Here is an 11,847-nt window from a genome sequence, read left to right as displayed (position 1 = left end):
GGATAATAGAAATTATACTAGATGAAAACGTTTTATTCAAAAACACATTTACCTTTTCGGGGCAGAGAAGTGAATGCTCCTATGGGAAGGAAGGCAGTGATAAAGGCAGATAGTCATTAAATGTGCCCTCGAAGTTGCCGGGGGTTTTTAAAACTCGATCTGTAATTATAGGGCTACTAAAGATGTGAAGGATCTAGTTAAGGTTTCGTCAGCACTTTTATTGTAATACTTAGGGAGATTAGTCATTTTAGTGCTCCCTTCCTATGCCAAAAATGGAAGACAGCTGTTTGGGCTCCAAAAACTGTTTTTTAAAGGGTAGTTCTGTTTATCAAGTGTATTTTGCCACCGGGGAAACATATCTTAAAGCTTTGGCATTTCAGCCCATCCTGTCAAAATGAGGTAAGTAGGAACGATGACTTTGGCTGTTATTCCCAGATAACGACAGGAAGCTTTCAGCACGCAGACAAGCCACAGAGGGATAGTAGGGAGTATCTGGTACACAAGTATCCCAAATCCCATCTCCTGCAAAGAGGTATTTCTGATGGCACCAGTCAGTCCCGAAGTTCATTTCCTGAGCTGGAGAGCCCTGCGGAAGGATTGAGGGGCGGCTGTGTGCGGGCTTGGTGACCTCTGTCAAGACCAGCCTGTCACCCAAGGACAGAAAGCCAGGTTCTTTTGTAAGAGTGTGCCTCTCAGTGAATCCGATCTAAATCCAGGAGTTGGGACTGACCTGGAAGTATTCATCTTCCCATGTATAAACCTCGAGAATTTGTTTCCACTAGTACATTAAATATTTGCAATCTCACACACCAAGTTTGAAACTTAATTAAATTTTAAACAAAGCTCATGTTTATCATTTGTTCTTAGTTCCAACTTGTCAAGTTTCTCCAAGAGAGGTAATATTTCTTTATCTCTCTTCTGTGAACGTCTGGAAGACTGCCATATACTTTATTCCAGAGGCACCCTGTTATTTTGTTCTTCAATTCAATAGGTAACCTAATGGGAAATCCAATGTGTGGCTTTACAGAAGGGGTTAAAAAAATCCATAAAATGATGCTGACTCTTTTTTTTTTTTCCTTTTTAGCATATATTACTTTGGGATTTTGTTGTTGTCCTAAGGCCCTGACTTTTTTTTTTTTTTTTAGGCCCTGACTTTTAATAAGGTTATACTCTATAGTTAGTGAGGTAAGACCTAAAGATATAAAACAACTAAATGATGAACACACATCAGCATACTAAAGGACCTGTTGGCACAGATAGGGGTGTGCAGCTCAGATCCCTCCTTCCAGAAAGGACTCACTGCCCAGCTGCAAGGACTGTGGTGAGCTGGCAGCCTCTAGGGTAGCTCCCTCAGCTTTCAAGCCGAGGTCATGCTCCCCTCTGGAGGCCTCCAGACAACTGAGCAGCCCAGTAGTACAGGGCCTGGCCATTTTCACCCAATGCGTAGCCCTCCAGCAGGCCATCTTTGCTCCCGGATGCTCCATGGGCCTGGCAGACACTTCGTCAGGTATGGCTCCCTGTGTCTGTTCCACCTCCCCTACTTTCCCTTTCACAGAGACCACTCCTCAATAAACTTTCACAATGCTAAATATGTCTCAGAGACATAACCTAACCTGCAACAATGTCGAAATGTTAACAGAAATTAAGAAAGGGTTGGGACCAGGACTGTGTTGGGTGGGGGGTGTTAAAAGGGATATTAAAGTTCCCCAAGGGAATTGTGATGATTCATGAACTTTGGGTTCCACTGCCTGAAAGATAACTGCGCTTGGAAAGCCAGGGAAGATCGGGAACCAGTGTAAGAGAGATCTGGGCGACCAATTCAGTGTAGGTGAAGGCAGAAGGGCACCCAGGAGTTGGCCCTCCCCCGCCACTCTACTGAGGAGATCCTTGCAGAGATGCAGTGGGGGAACGTGCCTGTCTTGCATTCAGAACAATTCAACTTGAGTCCTAGCTCAGTGTTTGATGACCTGTGTGACACTGTGTGAAGGGTGGACCTCTTCACTTCCCTGGGCCTCCCTTGTTCACTGCGGATGATGCTGATTCTCGGGCCAATCCTCCAGAGCAGTTACGCAGGATCAAGAGAGACAGTGAAAGCATTCTGTTGGCTGAAAGGCCCCAGGAAAACGTAAGGTACTATTACCGTGTCACTTCTGAAAGGTTAGGAGGAAGCGTGTATACTGGTGGCCCCAGGGCACCCGCACGGCCTCCTCCAGACACAGAGGGATGCCAAACTCATCCACCCTGGTGGGGCTGGCTCCCCGGCTTCCCAGCACCACCCAAGTCTCAGCGTACATTTAGCGTATCTGAACTGAACTTATGTTGAAGATATATTTAGCACATCCCTACCTTTTCAAATGTATATCAGCTAATCATTTTATTGTTTTCTTCCTGGTATATTTATAATTTAATCTGGTGATCCTGGCACAAAATATATACTCAATAAATATTTGTTGACTTGAACTGAACTGACGCTTTCACCATTTTTCCTCTTGGTCTCTAAACGCTTTGTGACAGCTTTCACAAACTGATTTTTCATGATACTGTACCATCCTGTTCTTTATATCAGAGTGAATGATTTAGCCCCTAGCTGTTAAATAACATGTTAGCTACTCCCTTCACTAGGAGATAATGATGAATTCAATGTCAATTTATCAGGGTTGCGTGAAAATAAATGTTCATGGACTTTAGCTTATCTTTCGTGAATTTTATCCTGAAAAAGTTGCTTAAGATTCAAAGGTATTTCTTATGATGCATAACCTTAAAAATACTTGTCTTCTAGACTCGGTGGATATTGCCATTTACTCTGGTTTGGCTTGGTTTTGCGTTTTCCTACTCAGAATCCCTTCCCCCAATTTCTTCTGATAATAACATTCCCACTTTGTTAGGGGAACCAGTCTCCCTACCTCCATTTTGCCTTGGTGGAACTGCCAATCCCAGTAACTATGGCCCCAGCCTCAGAGTGAGGCCACAGCCCAGATGGGCTACATCATGGTATTCATCCCCTTGGCCTGGGAGACTGACCCAGGAATATAGACACACCCCCAAGCTGGGCAAATTGAAGTAACTTATAGATGAATGCTAGAAGAGTGGAGATATCTTCTTCCTCTCTAGGGTCAAGGCCTGAGTTGGTGTAAACATAAGAGTTATCTATTTGCAAACTCTTCCTTTTCCTCACCAAAGGGAGTTAATGCGATCAAATTAGACAAAAGAAAGCTGAGGGAGGGAGGAAGGAGAAGAGAGGTAAAAGAGAGAGGAGAGGGAAAGAGAAGAAGAGGAAGAAGGAGGAGGAACAGAGAAGAAAGGATTAAAGAGGGAAAGAGAAGAGGTTATATAGAGAGAGAGGGAGAGAAGCCGAGGGAGGGTTGAGAGAAGAAAGAAAACAAAGAAAGTAACAGAGAGGAGAAAGGGGAGAAAAGAAGACAGGGGGTTGGAGAGAAATGGGTGGAAGAGGAGAGAGAGGGGAAAGAGAGGTAGAGATTTGTAAGGACAACAGTATAAATACACTATAGACAAAGTGAAATGTCTCTGCATTCTCATGTTGGCTTACTTGCTAAACCGCCAAAGAATTTTTGAGAAAGTACATTTTGTGATTGAGAAAATAACACACTTTTCTAGACTAGAGAGTACAAATAATCATAGAGTAACTTTAGGATCATGATCTTGAAAACTTTTGAAACACTATGTCAGACAATGCAACGTTACTATCTTTCCACCTTGTACAATTACGTAATTAAGATTCCTTAGTCAGAAATTACATCTGTATTCCCTTCAGTGCCTTGGATATAACACTCAATAAATGTCTGTTAAATTAATGTGGGATGGATGGACAGAATGAACACACTGAAATTTAGAGGTTCTCAAATTGCATCCTCAAGTCTAAAGCTAAGACCCCATAATAAAGCGAGAAGTAACATTGTCTGTGGCTTTCTCAGCCTCCTCTTTATGGATACTTTTATCCCTTTTTGGCACCTGCCCCACCTCCCAGTCCTTTTCCCACTTCCCATATAATAAAACCTGCCTTCAAAGGACAGTCCAACACTCCCACTATAAGAGTTGTAAATAGCCAGTAGAACTTAATGGTCTGTTCTTCATGGGCCCTTCTAAGGGCATTTTAAGAGGAGACAAAGAAAGAAAAGCTTTAAAATTCACAAAAATAAATGTTTAGTTCTGGAATTTCTGGCCTACATGAGCCAGTGCTAGAAGCATTTGGGATGATGGCACAGCAAGGCAGGGGCCTCCTGTGACTCCAGGGGTCACATGAGTGGTCTGGGTAACAGGGACACAGGGTCAGGGTTCAGACTCAGAATTCCTGAAATCCTGACCACTGGGCCCCAGAAAGAAACCCATCTGTTTGAGACTGATTTCATTTATGTTTTGCATGTTTTCTTGTAGGAAAATACGTAATCATATTGGCCATGTTGTGCCCACTGAAATCAGAATGTTTTCCAAGACTTTTAATGTCCACCCTGAAAAGAACACATTTATTACTATTCCACAGCTCCAGAGTGTTTCTCAGAATCTACAAACAAAATATTTCCTATTAATAAATGAACACATACAGAGAGAGACGAAAAGGAGGGGGGGGCAACTAAAAATGCTCATTAATGATCAATTTAAACCTTACTATAGAATGCATTTGCTCTGTTTCTGCCTCGATTTACTGATGAAGAGAAGCATGGTTTTCTCGAAGAATTATCAGATACTTTCTGCATCAAAACCAATGTTCATCTTGCTTATCAACTCTGATGAACTATTAATGGCTGAGTAGAGCACTGCATTGACAAGGTTGGCAAAACCATGTCCAGTACAGTTGGAAAAAAGTACCATGACAGATTTTCACCCACCATGGATGCAAAAAGAGAAAATGGTAGATCACATGCCCTCAATTGTATTTGCCACTGGACATTCATTCACTCTTCTCCAAGTAACTGAAACCAGATTTCCCCTGGATAAACAACCCATCCTTCCAAGCTAGCCCATATACTTCATATAAGATCAGGTCTAAGCTAATCAGTATTTCCTATTCTCTGGATCATAATTATAGGCTTATGAGTGGTTAAATGACCCAATCAGAGCCAATGAGACTTCAGCAGGGGATACCACAACAGTGACTTTTTTCCTGCAGGATTTCAGCTTGGAAAGTTTTTCTATTTCCTAGTAACTATCTTGCAATCATGCACGAAGGAAGGATGGAATCAACATGAGCAACTCTTTGGCCTCATCTTGGGCCTTATTTTAAGCCAGGCCTGAAGCCATATTTTTGCTTTGCTTAAGCTAGTTTGGGTTAAATATTCTATTATTTGCAACAGAAGAATCCTAACTGACATAGCTATCAAGGCTACTTCTTCCCTCAGCTTCAACCTTTCACTAACAAGTTTTACAATTAGTTTACCATAAAAAAGACATCAAACAAAAACTGAGGGTAAAGATTTGTGAGTACAATTTCAGAGGTCTTTTTCGTAATTCTGGGGTCTCACGTGCCAGAGAACTTCCAAACGCTCCATACCAAAGAAATATAAGCTTCAAGAAGATTCAGACTTTATCTCCAATCCATCCTACTGGACATCCTCACTTCACTCTGAGAAATAAGAAGTGACTGGACAGCATGAGAAGGAATTCCTAGAATATGTGGGTATTCTTCTGTCAAAGAACCTTGATATAATCAATGAATATTTACTGAACACCTGCCACTCGGTAGGCCCTAGTCAAGGAACTGAATCTAAGAGATGAAGATAAAGTATAATCTGTGGCATCAGGGACTCTGTGAGGTAGCACAGGACACTAGCTGTTGTAGCCACCTGATCCGCATTCCAACTATGCCTGGTCCAGCCATGTGAGCAGAAGTCACGTGTCCAGATAATTAAGGTTCCACACACGGAGAGATGGACAGCATGCACTAGAGGGTTTTGTGTTTTTGTTTTTTTGGGTTTTTTTACTCATAATAGCTCATTTGAGCACACGTGGTACTCTGTAAGGAAAGAGTAATCTCTTTCTTGGATTAGCAGCACCAGGAATTTGCCTTGCAAAAGAACCATCTCCCTGGCTGGTTTAAGCTTTCTTCAGTCTCCCAGCGCAGGGCCTGAACTCAAAACCCTGAGATCAAGATCTGAGCTGAGATCAAGAGTTGGTTGCTTAACTGACTGTGCCACCCAGCTACTCCAATAAATATGGTTCTAATTGCAGTTCTCCAAGTGGAAAATGCCCTCTGTTGCCTCTGGGATTTTGCACACTCTGGCTGAAATCTTCTTTCGTTGCTTTCTGTCTATCTTTTCTACCGACTCCACGTTCCTTCAGGTTCCTCCTTTTTTTCCTGCATTTTAGCTTGCATGTTTACTCACTACATATGTGTTATTTACTATTTCCCGATCATCACATCGCTATTTCAACAGCCTTGTGATAAGCATATGACAAGAGCATTGAGCTATGAAGATACTGTTCCTTGAAACAAATTACCTGGTATTGCAATAATTTCTCCTACAACTGTGCTAACCATCGCTCTGGAGCATATAAGAAACCACCTGAATTTGGATTACCTCTGTGTGTGTGTGTGTGTGACATAAAACTTAGAAGCTGTAATTTCTAAATTCAACACCTCTCGTGGTGCAGTAAGTCCCACGTCCGCTTGCTCTTAAGGACCTGCCCGCTATGGCCCCTGAGCCAGGTCTGGGCTGTGATCGTGCCCCTCACACCCCAACTCTTACATCCGAGGTGGACTGATCCACACTCACCCAACAAGTCTCCTTCTCTAAGGAATTAGGAATCTCGGGGCGCCTGGGTGGCTCAGTCAGCTAAACATCTGCCTTCGGCTCAGGTCATGATCCTGGGGTCCTGGGATGGAGTCCCACATCGGGCTCCTGCTCAGCGGGGAGCCTGCTTCTCCCTCTCCCTCTGCTGCCACTCTGCCTACTTGTGCTCTCTATCTCTCTGCCAAATAAATAAATAAAATCTTTGAAAAAAAGAAAGAAAGAAAAAGAAAGAAAGAAAGAAAGAGAGAGAGAAAGAAAGAAAGAAAGAGAAAAGAAAAGAAAGAAAAGAAAAGAAAAGAAAAGAAAAGAAAAGAAAAGAAAAGAAAAGAATTAGGAATCCGGTGCTAATCTAGGGTCCCGAGAAATGAGTCCATATGACATGATCTGTAAATTCTGCAGTACCTCGCCCGCAGCTCACCAAGACACCCTGTTCAATTCGTCCTTAGGGCCTACGGGAATCCTCAGAATCATTTAAATGAATTCTCTTTTTAAAGCCACTATCTGTCACTTCTCATGAAAAGAACCTTTCTAACTCATGCAGCAGCAATATTACTAAAAACTATCAGTACGATATATTCCCTATTGGTTCAGACTTCTCAATGGCCACATTCTCTATTATTAAAGGCACTTCATTCCGTGAGTTACAGAATGCCTTATTAGATAAAAGGGAAATAATTTGACTGCATCTTGTTAGAAGTCTAAACTTCAAGAAGAGACATCTTCTAAGAAAATTTTTCTCAACCATTTTTAAAAGCAACTACCTTATATCCTGAAGCCTCACTTTAATGCTCTCCTCAGAGCCCACGTTGTGGGATCTAATGCAACCCTAAAAGAAGACTGTGGCCTGAAAGTTCTGCAGAATCTCCCATGTCAGTGCAGCAATCCTTCCTATACCGTCCTTAACATATAATCTGGTCCTAAGAGAAAAGACTACGGTGTAGTTCATCAGTGTCTTCCAGCAATGACCAGGCATATTTTGAGTAATGAACCTTTTCTCAGAATCCTTTCTATATTGAAACCATTAAAGCAAACTTGATTTTATAATTTAAAGCTGGCACTGAAAAGCACAGTGGTCAGCCAATAAGAAATATCTATAAATTCTGAAGGAGTAATGAGTCTCTATTAAGTTATAATTCTACTGTATTGTTGCTATTTGTATTTTATGCTATTTATGCTAAATGATTCTTTAAAGTGTCCTTAAAGCTGACCTTTTTGCATCATACACAAAAGCTATAATTAGTTGGAGAAGAGAAATTCAAATTCCAGATGTTTGAGTATTTTATTTTAAAAACAAATACCCACCCCCCACACACATACCATCTTCTATTTCTTTTTACTGAGTATGCAAGTAAGAAGAGGTTAAGTTTTATCAGATGGTTTCTGCGATAATTTAGGTTTGGGTTCAAAAATGCTTCAGACTCTTAGAAAATTATCAAATTATAATGGGCAGCAGAAGATAATGAAATTAACTTTAAACTCAAAGGTTTTGCCTGTTAGCAGTGGTGCCCAACGTATCGGTGACACTGTTCTGCACACAGCGAAGGATGCAAGGAACATCTTCACCACCAGTGCCCAGCACTTGTCCAGCCTGTACCGAGCCCCTCTGGAGGCAGCCCCGTGACTTCTAGAGCAAATGAACTCTCAACCGTACTCTGCAGGACGAGCAGTAGACCTACAAGTGGCCAAAATTCATCAAAATCTTGGTACATAAAAATGGATCCCTTTCTGGGTTGGCTGTCAGAGGACCATGGAAAGGAAATTTGCCATAGACTTCCCCAAAATGAGGCTGCTCTTTCCACTAGGAGAGATCTTTAATGCCCCAAACTTTTGAAACATTAACTATTTGCTTCAGTTTTGGGAAATCGGTGTTACCAAAAAGTCCCGGCAAATCTGGGTCTCCTTGAGAGAACAGTGATCCAGCCTGAACACCATGATTTACATTCCATCTTCAAAGTGAGATAATGCAAGAATGCCAAAAATTCAACAGAGCCTTCTCAAGTAACAATCTTGTCCTTGAGGGAGCACTGGGATTTTGAGTTGTGGAATTTTCCACTCATTTATCCTTTCCTTTTCCAACTTCTTTGCCTTCAAGTGTCCACTGGCTCCTCTCAGTCACAGCTGTACAAATCACAGGACTTTCATTGGCATGAGACATATATATTATTCATCTATCCAGTTTCATCTGAAGGAAATCCAATAAAGACACAATTTTACTTTCCAATGAAATATTCAAAGCTGCTTTTTCCCCACGAGAAACTGGGCAGAAAACTCCATCCATGATCTATGTAAGTACAAAACTTTTTGCCTATCAGAGCATGTGTGAATTTGCTTTTATTAAAATATATGCCTGCTTTCCTCCTGCTGTGCTTCATAATACTTGGTGTATAAATATGTAGCAAATTCAATGTTTTGACTAATATGTGAAGCCTTCTGTAACATAATAATACCAAGAACACTCTGTGCTTTTTCTGGCAAATATTGACTTAAAAGGACACCTTGTTTACATCTGTGTTCCATCCTTGATAGAATGCATGTACGTATTGCCGGATTTGTTTTCCTCGAACTGTAAGTACAGTGGAACAGAAAATTCAAGTGGTGATTATACATCAAGTAATTCCCTTTGCTTCTGGGTTGTTGACTGAACTAGAACCCAGGTTAAGGTCATCATGACCCTCACTGAATAGGCCCTTCTGTTGTTGGAGGAAGTTGCCTGTGCCAAACTCAACACACACATACACCTTCCTACTTGACAGAAGCCAGTTCTGAGTCACAAAAATCCCATATGAAAGGAAGGAAGAAAATGAGGTTAACACTGGCATGGAGGTGTTCATCAGCCTTGCGCATTTGCCACAATCATGGGTTAATGATATGCTGTAAGGATAGACCTTTCTCTCCTCCAGGAGACAGTTCACCACCCGGCTCTATGAAAGAGCTGTGGGGGACACTTAGAGAGTAGCAGGGAGAAACGTCCACCTGTCCCCCCAAGCTCCATGTCCTCACGTTCAACCCAGTTCTCCATGACTGAAGAATTACATCCTCCAATAATAACAATCAGCCCCTGAGCAAAAAACACCGAGCGAAGACACAGAGCAAAAAGGATGCAAGATCCATGCTCTCTGTCGGAAGATAAAAGTCACATTATAAAAGAGACAGTCGTGTCTTTATAAGAAAACAGAACTTTCTCAACATCTCACGGCCATCTCATTAACCAATGCTCTCTCATCATGAGTGATCATGGTTATTTAGAGTCAGAAGCAAAATATGGAGAGATCTGTCTGTAGGCAAGTGGAGACAAGGCATAATAAAGGAAGAGCTAGGTGTGTGAGGAAAATGATGAAGTGGACATACTTCAGTGCTTAATTCATAAGGAAGAAAATGTATCAACTCGAGCAGGGATTTAACCCCTTCTGGTTGGAACATCAAATACCCATGTAAACAATTATTTCTATTCCTTTCAGCGTCCATCTACTCTATATGGTTTGAACTTGACTTGGGTTTATTTCAAGCCTTGGTAAAGGCATCTCATAAAACCTGAACATGTAAAAAGGTATAAATTTTGACATCTATAATTGATTTTAAAAACTCATTGATTCCGAGTCAAGAAAGTTATAACTTGTGATGATTCAGTTCTGAGCTGCACCAGGGTGTACCGTTGAACTTACAGCGGGGCACCTCAAATGACAGATGGAGAGAATTTCTGGGACCTCATAGACTTCAGTGGGTAGCAAGGAGGATGGCCCTGCAGTAGCTGATGCTGAAAAAGACCTTAATGTCAAGTAATACAGTGCGCCCAGAACACACTCCAACAGCATCACGTAAGCGGTGAGCCTTATCTCTTCTACAAAGGCTTGTACACCAGCCTGGATGTTTATTGGTGATGTCACCTTTCTATTTCCCCATTTCAGGTTGTCCTCCTATTCAATTCCACCTAATTTTGTTTGTATAAACTTGTTGGGGCAAGGGAAAGAACCGTGAGATTTTAGACTTTCTATTCCTTTGTAAAGGATTTTCTATTACCTCTGAGAAAAGGGTTCAAAAATGAATATTTTAAGAAATAAGTGGGAGGGAGGAGAGTAGGAGTGGCTATTTCCTTTCCCTGTTTTTCCCAAGTTAAAATGTTTTGAAGGGTTAGCACACCTGATGTTTATATATAAATAAAAATGATAATGATATGTGGCTTTTGTTTATCCCTGGAATGAGGCAAAGGTGGAGCAGGAAAGGGTAGACTAGGGTAAGACAGGACAGCCTAGGTCCGTGGAGCTTAAGGTAGGACATAAAGGGGGTGGCAGGCTGCTAACAGAAGCAGCATAAACCCTCAAGGCCAACTGGTTCAACCCGTTTGTTTTAGAGGGCAGAAACTGAGGTTCAAAGAGGGGAGCATCTTTGCCTAAAGACAAAGAACTGAACAGCAAGGGTTATTACACAAAAATTGTGAACATTTTGGGGGCACCTGGCTGGCTCAGTCAGAAAAGCAAGCATGCAACTCTCGATCTCAGGGTCATGAGTTTAAGCACCATGTGGGGTGTAGAGCTTACTTAAAAAAAAAAAAAAGATTTAAAAAAATCGTGAACATTTTTAATAAGAAAAATAAAAATCTGAATTTTACATATTGGCCATTTGCTAGCTGTATCGTCTGGAGCAAGTCACTTAACCTCTCTGTGCCTCAGTTTCATCATCTGTAAAATTGAGATGATATCGGTGCCTACTTCTTAGGCTTACTGGGAAAAATCAAATCAGTTACTACTTGTAAACTACCTAGAACAGAACCTGGAAACAATAAGTATTTGATCAATGTCAACTCTTTTTATTTTATTATTATTATTATTATTATTATTACCACTATTATTGATAATTCAGTCAGGCCTTTCTCAAGTAAATGAAGTTTTTTGTTAATGAACTGGAAAACTCAATCCACTGTGGATTGGCACATCACAGTGGCACGGCTGTCAACGTTTTCGGATACATTGGGGTGGAGCCTACCTTTGGCTTAGATCCAAACACAGATGGGGGGCAGGGAAAATCTCATCTCCATGACTAATAGCCACTCACATTTAAAAACACTTAGATAGCAACTTCCGTGCAGCATTAAAAACAAAACAAA

Source organism: Ailuropoda melanoleuca, chromosome 16, assembly GCF_002007445.2.
Source record: "Ailuropoda melanoleuca isolate Jingjing chromosome 16, ASM200744v2, whole genome shotgun sequence".
Lineage (NCBI taxonomy): Eukaryota > Metazoa > Chordata > Mammalia > Carnivora > Ursidae > Ailuropoda > Ailuropoda melanoleuca.
This window is presented reverse-complemented; position numbering follows the sequence as displayed.